Source organism: Magnolia sinica, chromosome 3, assembly GCF_029962835.1.
Source record: "Magnolia sinica isolate HGM2019 chromosome 3, MsV1, whole genome shotgun sequence".
Classification (NCBI taxonomy): Eukaryota; Viridiplantae; Streptophyta; class Magnoliopsida; order Magnoliales; family Magnoliaceae; genus Magnolia; species Magnolia sinica.
The window spans coordinates 31,475,482-31,498,405 of NC_080575.1; the positions used below are offsets into that span (position 1 = coordinate 31,475,482).

Genomic DNA, 22,924 nt, shown 5'->3' on the forward strand with positions numbered 1-22,924 from the left:
TAAGGTGGATAAGTGGGCCATACGAGAGTGACAACTAGGGAAAGAGTTATTCTTCCATTGAAACCTTCCTGGGCACCACCTTGATGTTTGTATGCCATCCAAACCATTTATGAGGTCATTCCCACTGGGATGAAGTTAAAACACGAAAAATTCATCCTGATACGTAACTTTTATGGCCATAAAAATATTTCAGCGGTAGTCACTGAATCCCCACTGTTTCCTCTCGTGCAGCCCACTTGAGTTTTGGATCTAGCTTAGTTTTGATCGCATGTTCTAAAATGATCTTGCAAAACGGATGGACTGAGTGGATTTCTCACAAACATCACAGTGGCCCCACCTAACATCCTTGTGAAAGAACTTCCTGCGAAAGGCTTTCGAAGGAAATCTGCGTCCCTCCGTCTCTCGTCGTATTTCTTCTCTCTTCTTCTCATCTTCTTCCTCTCCTCTCCCATCGAGAACGTTTCTAGGGTTTTTCTCTCATTCTCTTATCTGCATGTGATAGGAAAGATGTCTTCCTCCTCCTCTTCTTCTAAGATCTGCTTCAATCCCTACTACAAGGAGGCGAAATCAAATCCTTCTACAAAGGGATGGCGTCTCTATGCCAGAATTTCCCGTGAGCTCTGTGATCAATGCGGGTAGCCTCTCTTTATCTCTCATGATTCTTTGATTTTCTTTTGGAAGGGCGTTTTATTACTTCTTTGAAGGAAATCGAAGAGAGAGATATTCGAAAAGAGGGTTTTCCAGCCGGTCTTAATCACGATGAAGATTTCGGCCATAATTGAGATGATGGGAGGTGTCGAGGGTTTTAGCTCCCGATTTGATCGCGAGAGTGGATGGAGATTATGGTCTTGATTGAGATGATGAGAGGCGTCAAGGTTTTTGGCTCGTAAGAGTGGAATGAGATCACGACCTTGATTGAGATGATGAGAGGCGTCGAGGGTTTCAGCTCCCAATTCGATCGCAAGAGTGGATGAAGATTACGGCCCTGATTGAGAAGATGAGAGGCGTTGAGGGTTTTGATTCCCGATTCGATCACGTGAGTGGATGAAGATTGCAACCCTGATTCGATTGTGAGGGTTACGCTCCTTTGATTTGGGCATGATTTGTGCGTGGGTTATGACCCTGATCTGAGAGGTGGCAGTGACAGCAGAACCCATAGTAGAGAATGGTTTGATGATTATAATGTGAAGAAAAGAGGATAAGATTGAGAGAGGAGGGGAGTTTGGGAAAGATGTTGTGTTAGACTTCCTTTCCCTAGCACACTATTTTATTATAATAGAGCATATATTACACCGCAGGAGAAGAGGAAAGTGTGCAAATGCACTTACACTAAAAGGGCTAAGGGTCACTACTATACACTAACATTCTCTATACTCCCCCTCAAGTTGGAGCATAGATGTTGATCATGCCCAACTTGTCACGAACACGATGAAGAGCATCTTGACTCAAAGACTTTGTAAGAACATCAGCAAGTTGATCCCCAAATCGAACAAAAGGGGTGACGATTTCCTTAAAAGCTACTTTCTCTCGAATAAAGTGACAGTCGACCTCAATATGCTTGGTTCGATCATGGAAAATCGGGTTACCAGCAATATGGATGGCAGCTTGGTTGTCACAGTGAAGAGGTACAAGATCCGAAGGAGGATAGCCAAGTTCTTCAAGAAGGTTACGAAGCCACACGTCGCATGAGCCATAACACGATATTCTGCTTCAGCTGAGGACTGAGCAACAACCGGTTGCTTTTTGCTCTTCCATGTTATAAGATTGCCACCTATGAAGGTACAAAAGCCGTATGTAAAGCGGCGATCATAAGTATTACCTGCACAATCAACATCAGAATTGCCAGAAAGATGAAGATGACCATGCAACTGAAAGCGGAGGCTAAGACCTGGGGCTGATTTTAGATACCGAAGTATGCGGTAGACAGCCGTGAGATGGGAAGTACGGGGAGCTTGCATGAATTGGTTAACAACGCCCACCGCAAATGAGAGATCTGGGCGAGTAATAGTCAGGTAAATAAGCCGGCCTACAAGTCGTCGTTACATCCTGGGATCAGTAAGAAGAGCACCATCATTTGGTCGAAGCTTCTGCAAAGTATCCATGGGAGTGGTAGTGGGCTTGCACCTTAATATGCCGGTCTCCATGAGAAGATCGAGTGCATATTTTCATTGTGACAAGACCAATCCAGATGATGAGCGACCAACTTCAATTCGGAGGAAGTAGCGAACAGGACCAAGATCCTTGATCTCAAACTTGGTCGTAAAAAATACTTTGACCTCCCTCATTCTAATGGAATCGCTACTGGACAGAACAATATCATCCACATAGACAATGAGAAGCATGATGCCCATCGATCGACGACATATAAAGAGAGAATGATCGGCATGACTACGAATAAAGCTGAACTCCAAGAGAGCCTGACTGAATTTTTTGAACCATGCATGTGAGGATTGTTTGAGTCCATAAAGAGCCTTCTTCAATCGACAAACAAGCGTAGGGTTATGAGAAGCAACAAAGCCAGGAGGTTGATGCATGTAGACTTCCTTTGCAAGGTCCCCATGGAGAAATGCATTTTAACATCAAGTTGAAACAAGGGCCATGATAAATTAATGGCCAAGCAGGTCACAACGTGAATCGAATTAAGCTTAGCCATCGGAGAGAATGTCTCAAAGTAATCCACACCATGAGTCTGTGTGTAACCCTTATCAACAAGACGGGCTTTATAGCGATCAATGGAGCCGTCTGGAAGAAACTTGGTCGTATAAACCCATCAACATCCAATAGGTTTACGCCCTAAAAGAAGTGGCACAAGGTCCCAAGTATGATTCTTCTCAAGAGCAGACATTTCTTCTGTCATCGCCTTCGTCTAGTCAGGACTTTGAAGAGCATGTGAGAGAGATTGAGGAATAGTCTGTGATGAAAAGGAAGCTGCAAACGACTGAAAAGACGGTGAAAAATGATCATATAAATTGAAATTACTAATGGGGTGTTGAGTACAAGATCGTGACCCATTGCGCAAGGCAATGGGGAGATCTAAACTCGAGGTAAGAGAGTCACCTGAGCCAACATCCAAAGTGAGCGGAAGGGTGGATCGCTGACCGTGTGAAGATTTATCTCGACGATGATACACCCACAGAGGCTTAGGGTCACCCAAATCACGAACAGGATGTTGAACGGAGGGGAGGAGTTTCCCCATGATCATTAGTGGAAAGAGGAAGAGGATATGAGTCATACTCCCCCTGACTCGCAAGAGGATCACAGAGGGATTGATCTGGAGCTAAGAAAAAAGAAATATCCTCAAAGAAGGTTACATCGGCAGAGACATATTTCTTGTGAGTCAAAGGGTCAAAACATTTATACCCTTTCTGACTCCGAGTATACCCCAGAAAGACACATTTAATTGCCCTGGGGCTAAGTTTATCATTATTTCTATCCAAAATTTGAACAAATCATGTGCAACAAAAAACTTTAGGTGGTATAGGAAATAGATTATCATGAGGATACAATATAGTAAATGAAGATTTGTAAGATAGGATATGGGAGGGTATATGATTAATAAGAAAAGTAGCAGTTAGAAAAGCATCACCTTAAAAATGTTTAGGTAGGTGCATACCAAGCAGAAGGGTGTGAGCAACTTCAAAAAGATGACGATTCTTTCGTTCTGCAATACTATTTTGTTGAGGTGTGCGAGCGCACAAAGTCCTAGACAAAATACCATGTTCCTACAAGAAGGATAGAAAGGCAATAAACATGTATTCCCCCCCCCCCCCATTATCAGAATGGAGGGTTTTGATGGAACATTGAAATTGAGTGCACACTTCATGATAAAACACTTTAAATGCATCAAACACTTCACTTTTAGATTTCAAAAGATAAATCCAAGTCATGTGTGAATAATCATCAATAAAGGTAACAAAATATCTAAATCCAAAAGTGGAGGTAACCGAAGCTGGTCCCCAGACATCCAAGTGAACCAGAACAAAAAGTTGAGATTTCCTCCCAGAAGAGCTAGGAGGAAATGTAGCACGATGATGTTTAGACAATTCACAAATATCACATCATAACATTCTAGTGACAGATAAGGAGGGAAACAAAATTCTCAATCTAGTTATTGATGGGTGGCCTAAGCGGCAATGCAACCGAGTCATGGACTCTCGATCCAGAGAAAGGGTACTAGAAGCGGCAAAGGGTGTATCATCGAGAAGATAAACGCTTCCCTGCTCATGCCCCCACCAATCACTCTCTTCGTCTGTAGGTCCTGAAACAAATAATAAGAAGGGAAGAAGGTAATGAAACAATTTAATAATTTAGTAAGAGAGCTAACAGACAATAAGTTTAATAGAAAACGAGGCACATGCAAGACTGAGGACAGAGACAAGGAAGAAGAAAGGGGGATGAAACTAATCCCAAAGATGGGAGTTTGGGTTCCATCCGCAATTATGACATATTGAGTGTGAAGAAAGGAGAATAAGAGGAAAAGAATTGACTTACTAGTCACATGGGAGGAAGCTCCAGAGTCTATGACCCAGGAGGTAGGAGAGGATGACACAAGAAGAGTAGTACCTAATTGGGCCGAAGCTGCGTAAGATGGCTCAAGAATATCACGAACGTGAAGCCGCATAAGGACATTATATGCAGCCTGAGAAATGATGAGAGACACCCTTGAAGTAGACTGCTTAGCTGTTGGGGTGGAAGATTGTGTCTCAGGAGCAACTGTGGATGCAACAGAAGTAGCGGCATACGTAGGACGACCATGGAGCTGCTAGTAATAGTCAACGGTATGATTAGTTCCACCACAATGTGAACAAATGCGGAAACCATCACGTCCTTGTCCACGTCCACCACGATCAGGAAGACTATGACCGCCACGACTTTGATCGCCTTCACGGCTTCTACCACGACCACCAAAACCAGAAATGTGCCCTGAACTCAAGGTTGGTACCTGAAGGCCAAGAGTGGACTGATCGCCAACAAGATGTGCTGAACGCTCAGTGGCACAAATGAATGAGAAGGAAGAGTAGAGACAGTAGCGCACTGACACATGGTATAGACTGTTGTCAATAGAGGAAGATGATCCTGCATAACAAACTGATCTCGAACATGAAAATAATCAGAATTCAACCCAGCTAGGAACTACATAATACGAGTCATCCAGTTTCTTATGGGCATGTTCATGATCTTTACATTTGGAAGGAAGAGGCTGATATAGGTCCAACTCATCCCACATACCCCGAAGCGTCGAATAGTAATCTTTTAATGATCTTGAGTTTTGTTGGAACCGACCAATTTCTTGAATAAGCTGGAATACCCGTGAAAAATTATGAGATTCCGAGAACATATCATGAAGCGTATCCCAAATACCTTTAGCCGAGGATAAAAATATCACCGAGTGGCTAATCGAGGAATCCATACTATTCAACAACCATGCAATAATTTGATAATTCTCCTTTTTCCAAGACTTGTAGGTAACATCTGTAGAGCTTGGGGGATCATTCAAAATATACGACAACTTCTCACGGGCTCCTAAGAATACTTTTACAGATTATGCCCATTGAAGATAGTTATTGCCATTTAACTTTGTGGAGGTAATCTGCAAGGGGTTGGATTCAAGAGACCCTTTGCCAAGAGATGAGGGCCCTTTTTCAGCTATAGGAGAGTCCAAGAGAGATAAACCTATACCAACAGAGACCCTATGCCAAGAGGGATTGATTCAAACAACTCTAACTTACTCAATCCTTCAACGTAATAAGAGATAAACCTCAAACAAATAGCAATCATCCAAAATAACACGAAACTCAGTAAAAAATGACCCAAGTGAAAAACGGCCCAGCTGCACGTCCATTTGAGGTTAAAACCCTCTCAAACATGGATCTTAGGTAAAAAATCCTCCATGGGTAGCTTGAGTGGAAGATTGCGGTCCATCTTGAGTAAAGAAATTAAAGAAAAGCTTACCGATTTGAGGTAGATCGAAGAAAAACGTAAGATGGGCCTGATTTTTGAATTTTTCTATTTCACCCAAAATACCATGAAAGGAGGTCCAAAAAATTCTGGCAAAATCATGACAAATCTCCCTGTGTCTTCAAAAAAAAATAAAAAATCATGACAAATCTTCTAAAATCAAGATCTATCAAACCCCTAAACTTTTAGCTCAAACGGAGTTCATGCATTCGTACAACGTTGACGTCAGCCGTATGGCTGTTGACGTCAGTAAGGTGATGTGTTGCCTCTCAATCTGTTGGATGCAGAATGCCTCGATCTATGCTCTGATACCAAGTAGAGAATGGTTTGATGATTATAATGTGAAGAAAAGAGGAGAAGATTGAGAGAGGACGAGGAGGAGAGTTTGGGAAAGATGTTATGTTAGATTTGCTTGTCCTAACACAATATTTTACTATAATAGAGCATATAGTACATCGCAGGAGAAGAGGAAAGTGTGCAAATTCACTTACACTAAAAGGGCCAAGGGCCACTACTATACATTAACATTCTCTATACCCATCATCTGATTCGATCGCAGTGGGTGGCGTAGACGATGAAGGGTTTTGGTTCTTTGATGGCGAAACACCCGAGGTTGGTGTGGGTTTTAAATTCTAACTACGGAGTGGGGCAGTGATGTAGAGTGCAAGTGTGTGATGGAGATCGTCCTCAACTCTGATACCGGTGAAGTTCGGAGGGCATTAGACAACTGTTTGGCGAAGAATCTCTGGCAGGAGGATTTTTCATTCAGATGGGTAATCCCTTAATCCCTCTCTCTTGTATTTTTGTTGTGCATAAGAATCCTTTCATGGCAGCCCTTTTCATTGAGTTTGAGATTATTACCATTTTAGGATCATCCATCACTGTAGGAGAAAATGTTTCAGGCGTTTTTCTTTATGGTCCTTCCATTATAAGAGATACTCAGATGGTTAATGCGTTACAGGAAGATACCATATGGCCATATGTTCCAACAGATGTTTGTGTTTTACTCTTTGTTCTGTAGTTCTTTTGCTTTTGATTGGTTTCCATTCAAGGTTTATCTGTGTAGTGCTGTCCTTTTATTCGATGAGCTTCCTATCACAAGCAATGACAATTGCTATTGCTAATTGGAAACCTCTTAATGGAAACTAATTGTAGAGAACCAAAAACTACAAATATAACTACACATCTTCTTTGCATAAACCACCTTCACAACTATGCAACCACATAGTTAATTATGGAATCTGCCAGCTGCAGGAAATTCCAGAAATAGAAATATTAGATTGCATAAAAGCCTAACTGATTGTATAAAATGACAAACTGCCGCAGGAGTACAGGGGTCTATTGACTGCAGATTCTTTTCCAATAGGCAATAGCCAACTGTAATCTCTCCGCAAATACCAATTGACTACTGTTAGGGGGATGCGTCACTGTGAAAAATTCCCAAAAATATCCTAAGTAGCTGCTGCTGCTTTTAAAAATAATATCTGGACAGACCATCCCGTTGCAAATAGGCTGCGGTTATTATTAATGACTATTCCAATATGCATAAATAGGAAGTTACCTTGCCGAAAGCTTCAACAAAGGTGCAAGAAAAAATAATATGGCTAGATCTGTAGCTCTCATGGATTAATTAAACTGTTGGACATGCGATTTGATTGGACCTCTGAGTCCCTCAGACCACTAATTTTTTCTAGGCCTGTCTTTAGACCGTGTATCTGATCTAGATTCTACCCATTTGGATCCCTGATGTGCTCCTGATATCCAATCTGGATGGTTGGATGATCTTGATCTGATGTATGGACTATGGACCCGGCTGGGCTTGATTTGAGTCAGATATTCAATCTGAGGATATCTGATCCTCAATTAGTCAGCTTGTGGAGCCCGTCTTGGACCCATCTGATGGTTGTGTGGCCTATATGCATCTTGATAGGAGGAATCCCTTATTAGAAAGTTGGATTGTATTTATGTTTATAGGACTCCCCTTGGTTTCAACCCTCCGTCAGTTTACCCTATTTCTTCTTCTTATATATCCATGTGTCTTCCCTAATGCCTCTAGTGTCTTGTCAGTGGAAGGTTATGTTTTGCACTAGCATAGAAGTATTGATGTCTTCTTGCTTATTGAAAAAAGAAAGAAAGTCTCTATAAAGGATTATAGGTTTTGCATGGCTTGTGGGACGGGATCATATCTGGATGATTAACTGCCTTTGTCGTAGAAATATGCTGATTGTTGGTGGTTGTTGCTTATGCTTTTTGATGTTGAATGTGTTAGGCATCTCCTCATCAATTGCTCCTATGTTTTCAGTAGTATGAGGATGGTATTCGGGTTAGTTTAATGTGGCTTGGTTGATGCTGATATTCAACAACTTTTTGAGGCATGGAGACTGAGAGCCCATTTGGTTGAGAAGGAAAAGTTTTATAAAACCTTTTCTTTGTTACGATCCTTTGGGCTATTTGGAAGGAAAGAAACAAACATACTTTCCACAAGATTAGTGAATTGTCTTCCTCTGTCATTTTTTGAGTTGAAAGTCTTGTTAGCTCCTTATGGGCAGGGATTCAGATTGCTTTTCTTTCGTTAGCACTTGAGTTGGTCCCTTGTGTAGTTTTATTGGTTGGTTCTTCTTTCTAATCCCTTCGGGCAGTTCTTTTAATAATGCATTACTTAAATTAAAAAAAGGAAGAAAGAAAAACAAAAAGAAGTATTGTGTCTTCTTGTTAGTTGTTCCAAGTAATAGCTAATAGCTAATAACTTGTACGATCATCTGAGATCATCTTGAGACAATAATATATAAAATTTTGAGATGATTTTTATTATTGTTTTTTTATAGTGATGCAAACTATTGAGATGATTCGACCCGTTTCATGTGATCCAAACCTTTGACATGCTTGGGCCATTTAAGTGGATCAAATCCTTTTACATACTTGATTCATTGGTCATCTACAGTTGGCTCGTTTTCGATGATCGAAACCTTTCATATTACTCGATTTGCACACTTTTAATAAAATTTCAGCTCCCTCTCTCTCTCTCTCTCCAAAAAAAAAAAAAAAACAGAAAGAAATAAAGAATACAAATTGAAATGAGCCATAACCAAATTCTTTCGTTTGTTTTAAGTTTTAATTAGGCAAAAAATACAAAATGAAAACAAGAAATAAGAAGAACATAAAAATAAAATGAAAAAGAAGAAAAGTAAAATAAAAATAAAAATGAAAATGAAGAATGTAAACAAAAGATGGTTCTTGAGAAAAGAATTCCAAAGTAGGTAAGTAAATAAATAATGCCCCAAATGTTTTGTTAGAATGACCTTTTATAAATCAATGAAACTCCCAATGGTGCTTGTGTTCGAGGCAAACTAATCTTCAAGCTAAGGGTCTTTTCTGTTTTATGATACTTTTGATCTTAGTAAGGTTTGACAGTTTGCACATGTAGCTAACTACACCCTAAGCACACAGTACACAACTAAACCAAATGATGAATATCATTCACCTCCAATATAGAGAGGATAGTCAAATCCATACGCAAGGATGTGCCTACCTAGTCTTTTCTTCTCATTTTACTCAAATTTAAGGATTTGAAAGATGTGAGGTTTCACTTCCCAAAAACACGAGTAAGATATTAGCCATTTTGTAGAGAATTTAGAAGGGCAAGGAGTATAGAAGAGAGAAAAAACGACTTGAAAAAGGAACAAGAAGATTGAGCAATCTAGGGCAGGCTTATAGTCCAATGCCATTACCATTGCTATTTTGTCTTTAGTATGAAGTGAGCCTTTTTGAACCTTGGGCTATTGACCAGGGTGATAAGGAAGAAAAAAAAAAAAAAAGAGAAAAAAAAAGAAATTGAGAAAAAAAAGAGAAAAAGTTGGAGCTTGCTCGCTGTAATCTGGGGCAGGGGTATTCCTTATGTCGTTACCATTGCAGTTTGATGCCTTAGTGGGAAGTGAGCCTTTTGGATCTTCCTCTATTGCAAAGTGTGATGGAATTAAAAAAAGGAGTGTAAAAATAAAGAAATAAAAAGGATGAAAATAAAAGTGCACCAGTATTAAAAGACCTAAAGTGTTTCTGGGAAAGTTTTTTAATCCTCACATCTAGAGAATACAAAAATCGTAACCTCAATTTCATTCTCATTAACGAAGGGGATGGGGTAAGGTCCCATTAGTGTGCACACAACTTCCTTTCTATTGGACTATTTCTAATAGGCAAAATCACACACTACTTTACACAAGCGTAATTTAGCCGCGGAATCAAAGTTATAATTGTCTCTCCCTAATTAGGATTAAGACAAATAAGAATGGTAAGGCTCTAACTTGAAAATGAAGCTAGACTCGAATAGAATGACACCATGTGGATTAAGAAGTTACTAAAAAGAAGTTTTTCTCATTGAAAAATTTGGGGCATCAATTAAAATAGTCAAATTTTATGCATCATCTACAAAAGGATTCCGCACTAGAATCACTTGGGAATTTTGAAGAATTAAGAAATAAATTGATAAGAAAAGATTACTAAAGGATGATTAATAAAATCAATATATCAAAGCCTTTGATCCTTATATTCCAATCTAAACTTCTATAATCAATATAACCATGTAAGTTTCTTAAGTTTTAAAGCATCATTGCCTTCTATAAAAATTACGTACTCCAATAATCATCGTAGAATGTCAAAACAAAGAAGAAAATGCTGAATGCCCAAATTTCAAAAAGAATTCATTGGATTTTCCTATATAAAAAAGAAGAAGAAAAAACACAAATTTTAAATGCAAAAAGAATTTAAAAAGAGATGAAAAAAATGATGAAGGGATTGGTATTCATAGAAAATTTATAATATGGGCCTAAGTCATTGAGAATGAAGAAGAAAATCAGTAATATAGGCCTAGGTTATTGAGAATAATGAAGTGATTGATGAGCAAATGATTTACTCTCCCCACAAGCCAGCATATTCAAATAAGAGCATCACATTCTCTCCTTTGCCCCTCTTATTTAGTGCCCCATGTAAAAGATTCTTTTTAATCTCTTTTAGATCTGTTTAGAGCTAAAATTGTTGAAAGGAAAGGTAAACTTCTTTTGCTGGAAGGCTTATTCTTGTCAAGCTTGTTCTTGCTAGCATTCTCATTTATAATTTCATTGTCATCCGTATTTTGACATTAATTATCAACACCATGGAGAAAACTGTGAGAAATCTCTTATGGCCAGCATACGAACTCAAAAGCAAAGAAAGCCTTGTGAATTGGGATATATGGTTGGCTGCCAAAATTGGTCTAAACATGGCAAGTAGTCTTTTAGGTTTTCCTCTTTTCCTTTACTAGTCATTCTTAGTTCCTTAGTCTAGCATTAAATCTATAATCTTCTCTATCCTTTTCCCCCTTGTCTAACAGAGGATGTTCAAATGTTTGAAAGTTTCTCTAACATAATTGATTTCCTACTATTTGTAAAGCTAAAAGGCCCAAGTTATAATGATGAAAAGTGTCATCAGAGATTATGTTGGTTGTCTATCTGGCATGCGTTCTTTAGATAAATGGTAGGTGCAATAGATAAATGGCAGGTGCAATACGGTGGATTCATTTAGCAGTCATGTCAGCAAATTCCTTAGCTTTTAGGTAAGCCTTATGCAGCATTTGAAGAAGTATTGTCTGTTCCGCATTCTTTAGGTAAATGGTAGGTGCAATAAGGTGGATTCATTCATCAGTCTAATGAGGTGGCATTGGTGGCCGTGGTCCTTGGCAAGGATAACTGGGTGGCTGATATCCATTCCGGGGTGAGGACCATGATCATATTTATAGATACCTTCTTCCTTGGCTTGAGAGCTGACCTGAGGGAGATACTAGCCTTCTTCAGATCTCCTTTAAAACCTGGCCATTCTCTTGTACCTCCATTGATCCGCATATTGGGGGTTGTCCCCTTTACCACCATCCTTCATCACGGTTGCCTGTCCATCCAGCTGATCCATTCAGCCCAGCGTGAAATCTATGTTTTCCATGAATTGTTGCAGTGTCCTCATTACATCACTTCAACTATCACTTGCCACCTTAAGACTAAAAGAAGCTGAGCTTCTAGTGGGCTTGAATTGGTAAAATATGGATTTAAGAGGGACTGTGCAAGGACAGTGTAGGGACACAAATAAAGGGCTGCTTTATGGTTTGATTTAGGACAGTTTAAGGCTGGATTTTGGGACAAATTGTGTAGCACTGGGTGGCTGTTCATGGACTTGTTTGGGGTGGATTACAGGGTCTCGGTAGACAGGTTTGCAGGCATAATCCGTTGGACAGATTGTGGTTTGCTATGGGATAGCCGTTGGACTGAAGTTTTAGGCTAAGGATTTGGGCTGTTAATGGTTTGTTTGGGCAGCAATTGGGTTGTGATTTGGGCTGGATTCTGGAATTATGCTTCTACTTTGATTTCCTCTCTATGGTTACATCACTCCATTATTAAGATAATGGTCTATTTCATTACACTTGATGAAATGAATTGAAACCTCAAATCCACTAGCTAAGCATGATATCTTGTCCATGATGTTCATTAACATCCATTGACCTAATCTTTTCTTCTTCAACAATAATTCAGTAACCAGTGAATCACCCAAGGATGCTCCATTAACTCACCACAAAAATAGTTAGTCCTTTCAAGACTGGTTGAATCTATGCTTGATTCCTAAATACTTATGGGGTTGTAAGTTGTTATTGTAAACAGAGGGATGGATTCACCCAGTGTTAATACTTTTAGAATACTTTTTTTGCACTTACTTTTAGATGCTCAAAGATGCTATGGTCCAGTTATTTTATACTGCCTTGTTTCTAATCACTTTCAATCAAGGCCTGCTGGTACCAATTTTCTGTTGACCTGAATTACTGAGCTCTCAAGGCGTGAAAGGTGCGCAATGCTCTTTTTTTAATTACCTTTTAGGCGTCTGTTTAATTGATGAGTTCTGCTTTGGACACATTGGATCTGTCAATAGGCCTAATATAAATACACGGGCATGCAAAATTGGAAATTTACTTTTGTATTGCCTTAATATTATGAATGACATGAGCAAGGCTGTGTTGTGGTACCTATACGTGTAAAATTTTAAACAAATATATGCTTTGTTATAGCCTGACAGTTACTATATTTTATTTCAACTTGTGCGATTTCATCCCCACTATCTGCTCCAAATTCCCGCTATAGAACTGCAGCTCCCAAGCTCGTCCTCCTTGCTTTTTATGATGAAGAACACGTTTTTACTTTCTAGCAGGATACTGCCCTTTTGTCCATTCTCCTTTTTCATCTCCCTCATTATTCCCTTGTTCCAATTCCTGTTGCTAAGGAGGTTGCTGTTCCTCTTTGCTGCTTATGATGAAGATCGTGATGAATTTTGGTGAGTGGGGCTTGGGCTCAAATCTTTATGACTTGGGCCTTCTAAATTTTCACAGGCTGGGCATGAACTGATCATCCGAATGGGAGACCATGAGTGCTTTCATTACTGTTCAATTGAAGTTCAGGCCATCAGATTGTAAATCTGGCTCAAGTCAGGCACAACTAACAGTTCCAACTACAGACAATGATGCTGGATAGGATGTTGATATTGTTGTTTATTGTTTGATGTCCATTTTCTATCAACGCTATTTCTTTCTCTTTTTCTTTTTTTTTTTTTAAAATTTTTTATTTGTGAATATGACTACTTCATAGGCATTGAAGCGGTGAACAGTAGCCTGGAGATCAAGATGCATCATTGCTGGATCTGGGAAATATGTAGTGTGTTAGGAATTAATTTTATGCATATTATATGTGGTGCCAATGAGGTTGAGTTCACTCTGACTGAAAAGCAGAATATGTAGGTATTTTCTTTGTTCCAGGCACAGTGCAGTTCTATTTGCTATTTTACAAAATTTACATTTTAACATAAGAAAAAGGATGCTATCTGCACAATTAGGTAGAGAAAAGGCATGCAATAGAAGGATGTCATTGTTAGCCCTTACATACAAGGCTTGTGGTTTTCCTGCTTCATAGTCGACTTTCAGTTGCAAGATCCTTCTAACCAGGTGACGCTCCTGCTTCGAAGCACTCTCTGGACTCGTGCTTCTGCTTTTAGCTTTCTAGCTGTTTTTTAACTTGCTAAAATCTTGAAAGAGACGCTTCCTACTCTTGCACCCGAATTTGTGTTACTGAGTTGTAATGTTAGTTAACTTTAGGAAATAAGGGGTGGCTAGTTAGTACACAGAGCTAAAGAGAATCTCTGTTTTACACTTCATAGCCTTTTCTTGTGTGATGCTCTTCTACATCTCCAAGAACTAGAATTGGACTTGAAAAGACCCAAATCCAGTTAGGCCGGATATGGGTACTATAGGACCTGACCCCAACCCATTGATAGCCTTTGGTGTCGTTTACAAGGTAATACTAATATGAAATTAGATAATGTTTGGCTACACATATCATCTACCATGTACAGGCCATCAAAACCTTCACCAGACATGTGATCCAGATCAGTCAGCACAAAGGTCTAAATGGCCCTTCACCATCATGATACGTGCGTCTGATCATCAATGCGCATGGTGTATGCTGAGAGTTCGGTGCACACAAATCTTACACAGTTCAGAGACGGTGGGAATCAAACATTTGAAAACGCAAATTTTCAAAAATCCAATCTGAATAGCCCATTACGACTCCCTCCCACCATTGTTGAACAGAAGGAGATGTGCATGCAAAATGAACATCCAAAATTAAGAGGCTGAGGTTTTCAGTCATTTTAGACAAGATTAAAGGTCCCATAATCTCTTCTTTAAATTTCAGGGTAGGTTGGACGACCAAGAAATAGCAGTGAAAAGGCTGTTTAGGAGTACTAAAGAAGGGTTAGAAGAGTTCAAGAATGAAATAGTATTAGTAGCTAAGCTTCAACACATGAATCTTGTTAGGCTCTTGGGCTGTTGCTTGGATGGAGACGAACAGATTCTCATTTTTGAATATGTGCCCAACAAAAGCCTCGATAAGTTTCTGTATGGTAAGTTCTATTGTGTTTTCATTGATTTCATCTATGATTCTATATCTATAGTGCTTGGTGGAACTTTTGTTTGGCCCAACAAATTGTACATGTGGGGCCCACCTTCCCGGTTTCCCGGATTGATTGTCTGGTAGTTGTAGTTTGTCCATTTTCATTGGATGGCTTCTTAGAGGGGAGATTTTTCTCTAAGGGTGCGTTTGGATTCCACATATTACTCAATCCAGAATTGGAAAAATCAATGCATTTCAAACTAATTTTTTGTGCCAATCCAATTTCAAATGCACCATTGCTTGACCAATACAAGGAGCCAAACGGAAGCTAAGCGCCGTTAGGATTTTTGCGTTGTCCAATTATAGAATAGCTTATCCAGGCATTCGCTTTGAGTTCATTGTTTGGGGCATTCATTAACTAGAATTGATGAGTCCACCTACTACACTCCAATATCTGAAATAGGAATTAACATAGCTCCCTTAATAAAACATGTCATTGTACAATTTAGGATTAGTTTGATGAACTGCTTCATATACCCATTTTCATGCTAATTTTATCTTTCATAATTGGGTTGTCTCATAGATCCAACTAAGCGTGCATGTTTGGATTGGGAAAGGCGCTACAAAATCATAGGAGGGATTGCACGTGGGCTGCTTTATCTTCACGAAGATTCTCGGCTTAAGATTATTCATAGAGATCTCAAGGCAAGTAATATCTTGCTAGATGGGGAGGTGAATCCAAAAATTTGGTGTTGTTTATGCCACCGTCTATTGGAACTATAATAACCAATCTTCGACCCTTGTTCAGTTGAATGTGGATCATTGCTGCATTTCTCTTATCAGCCGTTTATTTCCAAGCAACAGCTTGAAAACTAAGGATTTTTCTGTGTTAGTCATATTCAGGGAGTGGTCCATCCATGGCGGCACGCAAGGACCAATGGCCTGGACCGCTGAACCATGTTGCTGCTTGTCCGAATTGAAAACCTGCATATAGTGTGCATATCCTAACCTGAGTAGCTAAGTATTCTGGCATTGTTGTATGTCATGTCTAATCCACCTCAAGTCATATTCCAATTGTGAAAAAACAAGTCAGCTTGATTTATGGTTGATGGCACATATAATTTCTTATACAAATGAGTGCATTTTGTAAGTGAAAATCGTCCTTCCGTGGGTTTGTGATTTTATATACCATGGAGGGTTTGATCATTGGTCCAAATAAAATAAGTTAGTGAAATCAGATACATTTTCCTTTGTTTCAGTGGCTTTTTCTTTTTTCCTTCACATACAACTGCTGCCTCTTTTAGATTATACCTTTGCCAATGCATCAATATCACCAATGTATCGCCAATAGTTTTTACTATGTAAATTCTAAGTAATGCTTGTATCATAAGTGTATCGACAATACTTAAATAATATTGCCAATGTATTGATATCATTAAAATTTTGTTTATTAGAAAAAAAATTATTTCAATTTTTTTCATGGGCACATGGTTTTATGTAGTGTTCAATTTGTCATTGATAATATTGATAATATCTTGATATTATCAATATCGCAACATGTGTGATATTTCGACCACAATCTTTCGTTTTCTTTCCAATTGTTATGATTTCTTGGTGAAATATAATGCATTGTTGATATTTTGCAATATTGATGGATGTTTGATGAAAGGTTGGATGGTTAAATAGGTTGGATGGGATGGTTGGACTGATTTATGCTTTTAAGGCCCCATTAAATGGAAACTTGTTATATATGCCTTCTTTTTTTGTAAATTTTTTATTTCTAAATATGCAAATATGTTCATTTTAACATCTCCTGAAGTTTCGCTAAAAATTCCACCCTTTTTCCCATGTTTCCCCGCATTTCTGGTTTTCAGCGATATTATCGGCGATATCGATATTGTTTTCGTATCCCTGGCCAGCGAAACTTGTAGCGATACAGATACTTCGAACACTGGGTGCAATAAGGTGGATTCATTCATTAGTCTGATGAGGTGGCATTGGTGGCCGTGGTCCTTGGCAAGGATAACTGAGTGTCTGATATCCAGGTTGAGGACCATGATCATATTTATAGATGCCTTCTTCCTTGGCTTGAGTGCTGACCTGAGGGAGACGCTAGCCTTCTTAAAATCTCCTTCAACACCTGGCCACTCTTGTACCTCCGTTGATCTGCATATTGGGGGTTGTCCCTTTTACCACCATCCTTCATCACAGTTGCCTGTCCATTCTCTTGTACCTCCGTTGATCTGCATATTGGGGGTTGTCCCTTTTACCACCATCCTTCATCACAGTTGCCTGTCCATCCAGCTGATCCATGCAGCCCAGCGTGAAATCTATGTTTTCCATGAATTTTTGCAGCGTCCTCATTACATCACTTCAACTATCACTTGCCACCTTAAGACTAAAAGAAGCTGAGCTTCTAGTGGGCTTGAATTGGTAAAATATGGATTTAAGAGGGACTGTGCAAGGACAGTGTAGGGACACAAATAAAGGGCTGCTTTATGGTTTGATTTAGGACAGTTTAAGGCTGGATTTTGGGACAAATTGTGTAGCATTGGGTGGCTGTTCATGGACTTGTTTGGGGTGGATTACAGGGTCTCGGTAGACAGGTTTGCAGGCATAATCTGTTGGACAGATTGTGGTTTGCTATAGGATAGCCGTTGGATTGAAGTTTTAGGCTAAGGATTTGGGTTGTTAATGGTTTGTTTGGGCAGCAATTGGGTTGTGATTTGGGCTGGATTCTGGAATTATGCTTCTAGTTGGATTTCCTCTCTATGGTTACATCACTCCATTATTAAGATAATGGTCTATTTCATTACACTTGATGAAATGAATTGAAACCTCAGATCCACTAGCTAAGCATGATATCTTGTCCATGATGTTCATTAACATCCATTGACCTAATCTTTTTCTTCTTCAACAATAATTCAGTAACCGGTGAATCACCCAAGGATGCTTCATTAACTCACCACAAAAATAGTTAGTCCTTTCAGGACTGGTTGAATCTATGCTTGATTCCTAAATACTAATGGGGTTGCAAGTTATTATTGTAAACATAGGGATGGATTCACCCAGTGTTAATACTTTTAGAATAATTTTTTTGCACTTACTTTTAGATGCTCAAAGATGCTATGGTCCAGTTATTTTATACTGCCTTGTTTGAGAATACCAGTTCCAACTACATACAATGATTGTATGACAGTCCCAGGTTGCATACCTTGACCATCTATATGTCTAGAGTGCATATCTGGCTACATCATGGGCAACTACATATAGTGGTTATCCAATTGTCCCAAAGGGAATTTTCAGACCATCCTGCCGTAGGCAGTGCATTTATGTAACAGTCCATAATCACTGGATTGATTCTTGTCAGGTTTGGGTCTAGTTTTGTAGACGATACAAGTCTTATATATGCATGGGCTTAGCAAAGCTCTTGGAGTAAGTTGTTTATGAGGATGTCAACAGGTTAGATTCGAGTTGATTCGACCCATACATGAACTTAACTAACTGGATTCTTGTAGAAATCAGATCTAGTTTCGAAGACCTAGGCCCAGATCCAATCAATTTTACGTACCCGTTAGGCCTTTGCATCCAGGGAACATGAGGGTGGATCAGTAAAACTATTGTTTATGAGTGCACTAGGAGCTGTCAGTGAGGGAAACTCCATTTTTGTGTTATTGGCTGGCTCAGGTCCATCCCTTCAAGAAGCTGAATATTTATCAGTTGCAACCTTTAGGTGTTTGTTGCTAATACAGATGTATTGAAGCACCCTCTTGCTAAACCATGGAAGTCAGTTTGGTTCCCATGGTTCAACAGAGTGGCTGCTATTCGCATATTGTTGCTGCATGTACTTCATTTGGAAAGAACATACAGCCACGAGATGCAGCTCTTCTAGATGTTTCCCCAGTTACTAATGTCATCAGAATTTCGAGACCTCAGTTGTTTGTCAAGTTCTCTTGGATGCATCTTTCTCCTTGAACGGATTATTTTTATTTATTTATTTATTTATTTTTATTTTTAATACTTATGGATAGTACTGACATGTAAATGCTGGATAGGATGTTGATATTGTTGTTTATTGTTTGATGTCCATTTTCTATCAACGCTATCTCTCTTTAAAAAAAAAAAAAAAAAATTATTTGTGAATATGACTACTCAATAGGCATTGAAGCAGTGAAACAGTAGCCCGGAGATCAGGATGCATTGATTGGATCTGTGAAATATGTAGTGTGTTAGGAATTAATTTTATGCATATTATATGTGGTGCCAATGAGGTTGAGTTCACTCTGACTGAAAAGCAGAATATGTAGGTATTTTCTTTGTTCCAGGCACAATGCAGTTCTATTTGCTATTTTACAAAATTTACCTTTTAACGTAAGAAAAAGGATGCTATCTGCACAATTAGGTAGAGAAAAGGCATGCAATGGAAGGATGTCATTGTTAGCCCTTACATACAAGGCTTGTGGTTTTCCTTCTTCATAGTCCACTTTCAGTTGCAAGATCCTTCTAACCAGGTGACGCTCCTGCTTCGAAGCACTCTCTGGACTCGTGCTTCTGCTTTTAGCTTTCTAGCTGTTTTTTAACTTGCTAAAATCTTGCTCTTGCACCCGAACTTACCTACCTATAACAAAAAAGTCAATATTTATGAAATACTTCTACACATGGATTCATTGATGCACATTGCTGCAAATTAGGCCTTGTTTTATTTTCTTGTAGCATTTATTCATCTAGGAAAGAGGTTTATAGTAAGCTCAGGTTTTCAAGTATGGTTAAGTTTTCACTTTGTACAAGTGGGATCCCTAGGTTTAGTGATCCAAACGTATGCCTGGATCCACTTTGCTATGGCCCATGCAGCAAAAACCCCCCCATATGGGAAAATCCTAACCCTTCAATATGTGTCCAGCATGTGCTGTTGAGAAAGTAAGTGTAGCATGTGCCGTCGAGAAAATAAGTGCAGCACGTGCTTAACTTATTTCTTGGTAATGATTTCTTTTTTTAAAAAAAATAAAATAAAAAATTATATATATGCGTGCTTATTTCAGGATGCCTTCGCTTTTGAGAGATGAAAAGAGAAAATGCTCAACTTCTCTATTGCATATGAGAAAACTCCTGTTGGGCTGGCCCGTGATTGGAAGGTATACACACTGTTATAAATTCTTGTAATGGGAGTAGATGAACATCTGATTGCCTGTGGCTTGATTTATATATATATATATATATATATATATATATATATATATATATATATAACCTGAAAATGAATGCTGGTTTGATGCAGCATAGCTACTTTCAGGTCATCAACTGTTTGTCAAAGCAATTAGTTACAATTCCTGTGGTTTTTGTTTTTTTTTTCTTTTTATTTTCCAGTGGCGCTACCAAAGAGCATGAAGGCAACGGGGTATGAAATAATTAATGAAGGTAAGGAAACCACTTCACTTTTGAACTTGGGCCTAATATAGACCCATTGACAGGCCTAGCTCTAATTTGCCTGTGTTAACAGACCTAATCTACTTTTGAGGTGGGTTCCAGCCAAACTAATTGGGTAGTGGGTTGGGTTGGAGCTAGAAAATTGTCCATTTAAATAATGGGTTAGGCTGGGGTTGAACCTACCTAATGGATCGAGCCAGATGACCCTACATAGGTTACTAATGGGTTGAACCAGATGACCTATCTTGACTCCCTAAAACCCAAAACAAAATAAAGATCAAAAGCATGGATAAATTTATTGTCTGGACCCAAGCTCAACATGATTTCTTTGGTCCAATTGATTGAACCTGATTGAAATTGGGACAGGTCCATAGGGTACCCGCGGCTTCGGATACCCATTGGCAGGTCGGATTTGGATAAGAGGCCAGTATCAACCCATTAAATTAGTGGGTCGGCTAATTTTGATTTCGACCTAACCTAAACCGGCCCGAATTTTAATGAGCTAGGTTTAGAAATTTGTCCGTTTAAATAATGGGTTAGGCTTGGGTTGAGCCCTACCTACCCACAAGGTTATTAATGGGTTGAGTTAGATGAGCCAGCTTGACTTAACCCAAAACCCAAAACAAAATAAAGAAGAAAAGTATGGATAAATTTATTGTTTGGACCCAACTCAAGTTGATTTCTTGGGTCCAATTAATTGAACTTGAGCTTATTAAAATTGGGTAGGGTGCATGGGTCGGGCGTGGTTACCCATTGGCATCCCTATCGACTTCAATGCGACCCGTGTGATAAACAAGTCGAATTTGGATAGGAGGCCAGTATTGACCCATTAAATTAGTGGGGTCAACTCCTTTTGATTTCAACCTAAACCTAAACTGGCCCAAATTTGGATAGGAGGCCAGTATCAACCCATTAAATTGAGAGTTTTTGTAGTTTTGCATCCACCACTCATAGCGGGGTCCACGCTACTACCACTTTAGATTTGTGAACAATGGGCCCCACTTTGTACAAACCAAAATCCTAAGCACTATTGTACAATCTGTTGGCCCATCCATATGAGTGTACCTTTCTTGGATTTTACAAGGCATGTACCTGCCTTCGATTAGGGTTGTCAATCGGCCTGCCTTTGATTAGGGTTGTCAATGGGTTGGGCTCAGGCCAGACACATTTAAATTTTTGAATAAGCCCAACCATTGGGCACAGTTGAAAATCTGGCTGAAGCCAATCCAGGCCCAGCCCATTGACAATGTTATGTTCGATCATCGATGTACTAGTGGACCCCACATGAGAAAAGCCAATCTTAAATTTTCTGCTGATATATCTTTTAAATTTTTTATTTTTTATTTTAAAGACTTTATTTACCTTACCGTGATTTTTCACATAACCTACCTTGAGGTTCCGTTAAATCCCACATTAGGCCCAGGGACAAAAAATCAGTTTGACATGTGATACAAGTAGGCCACACCAAAGAAAACCATTGAGAGAGACATCCACCCTTGATTTTTAGAGGACCAAAAGTCAAACGTATACTAAATTCAAATGGGCCACAACAAGGGAAACGAGTTGGAGGGTGAGCGTAGTAGCCCTAGCCACACCAAGGGAAACGAGGAAATGATTTGGAGGGTGGGTGTAGCCCTGAGACATTTGGACATTGTTTTCAATCTATGTAGTCTACCTGAATCATAGATGGGGCTGATTTTTGGGCCCTGGGCCTGAGGTGGTTAGGATGGATTTCAATATCATCACGGTGGGGCCCACCCTACCTTCCAATGATAATTACTTAAATTAATTAATGGGATAGCTTATTAAAAACCTTTTAAAATAATAATAATAATAATTGTATTATTTTGTAAAATTCCCTTCTAAAGCTCATGTGGTATATAATATGGGCCTGGCTCGGCTCGAGGGTTGGGCTCGGGCTTAAAATGCAAGCCCAATTTTCAGTCTGGTGGGCTTGGACCGTGTATGGCCCAGCTAGAATGTGGCTGACCGGCCTATGACTGTTAGAAGGGCAATTTTGTAATACAACAACTTAGGCCCTGCTTCCAAAGTGGCCAACGATGGAAAATGTGTTGGTGCCAGGTGGCCCGCACCATGGTGTTTTTGTTAAATCCACCATAACCACCATACATGTCATCCTATTTTTGATCCAGGAACCAAAATTAGCTCCATCCATTATTCAGGTAGACTATACTATACAATGAGAAACTGTTTCTCTTTGTATGGCCCACCTAAATTACATATGAGCATGAATATTGGGCCCACATTCTAAGTTTTGGTGTGGCATCTAATGGTTAGAGTGGATTATATAATCATCATGGTGAGCCCTGTAAAAATCAAAGGTGGACCTTCTCTCCCAAGTCTTTCTTTCCATTGGTGTGCCCCCTTCATTAGAAGTCAGCCCAGTGTTTTGGCTCTATGTTTAACATGAGATTACACATCTAATGGTGGGAGTGGATCTTACATATACATCATGGTGGGCCCTATCAAAAATTATGGTTCCACCTCGGTAAAATTTTTCTTTTTGATGGTATGAGTTTAAACAGTTGGATCGCAGGTTATGGCCCACCTAATGGGTAACTTCTAATTTATTA

At 39.3% G+C, this 22,924-nt stretch overlaps 2 long non-coding RNA genes across 2 annotated transcripts in view; both read left to right on the forward strand.

Annotated features, from left to right (window-relative positions):
* LOC131239783 (uncharacterized) overlaps window positions 1-16,164 on the forward strand; it is a 63,941-nt gene extending 47,777 nt beyond the window's left edge. Inside the window, exons 3-4 of the long non-coding RNA XR_009168378.1 lie at window positions 14,709-14,916; window positions 15,490-16,164. This is a non-coding gene — a long non-coding RNA (uncharacterized LOC131239783). The remainder of the gene's footprint in view (window positions 1-14,708; window positions 14,917-15,489) is intronic.
* Window positions 16,165-19,115: 2,951 nt separating this feature from the next.
* Window positions 19,116-20,673, forward strand: LOC131239784 (uncharacterized). Its single transcript, XR_009168379.1, has 3 exons — window positions 19,116-19,417; window positions 19,946-20,038; window positions 20,271-20,673. It is a non-coding gene; the product is annotated as an uncharacterized LOC131239784 (long non-coding RNA).
* Window positions 20,674-22,924: the final 2,251 nt, after the last annotated feature.